Raw genomic sequence first — 211 nt, 5'->3', positions numbered from 1 at the left:
ATTGCAAACGTATTGTGTACTTTCAAGTGAAAAATCGAAGTATTTCGTGCGTTCTATAGCAAAAAACGTTTTTATGTAATAAAAACATTATAAAAATGTCGTGTCGTGTGGAATTGCAGCAGCCGTAGGGGTAAAGCGGGGCACCGAAATTGCGCATATGGAAACTGTGCATTTAGACATTATTTCGGTTTCATCCGAAACTGTGCATGTA

The sequence above is a fragment of the Rhagoletis pomonella genome, unplaced genomic scaffold (assembly GCF_013731165.1).
Source record: "Rhagoletis pomonella isolate Grant_MI unplaced genomic scaffold, Rhpom_1.0 Rhpom_scaffold_00019, whole genome shotgun sequence".
In the NCBI taxonomy this organism is placed as follows: domain Eukaryota; kingdom Metazoa; phylum Arthropoda; class Insecta; order Diptera; family Tephritidae; genus Rhagoletis; species Rhagoletis pomonella.
This window is presented reverse-complemented; position numbering follows the sequence as displayed.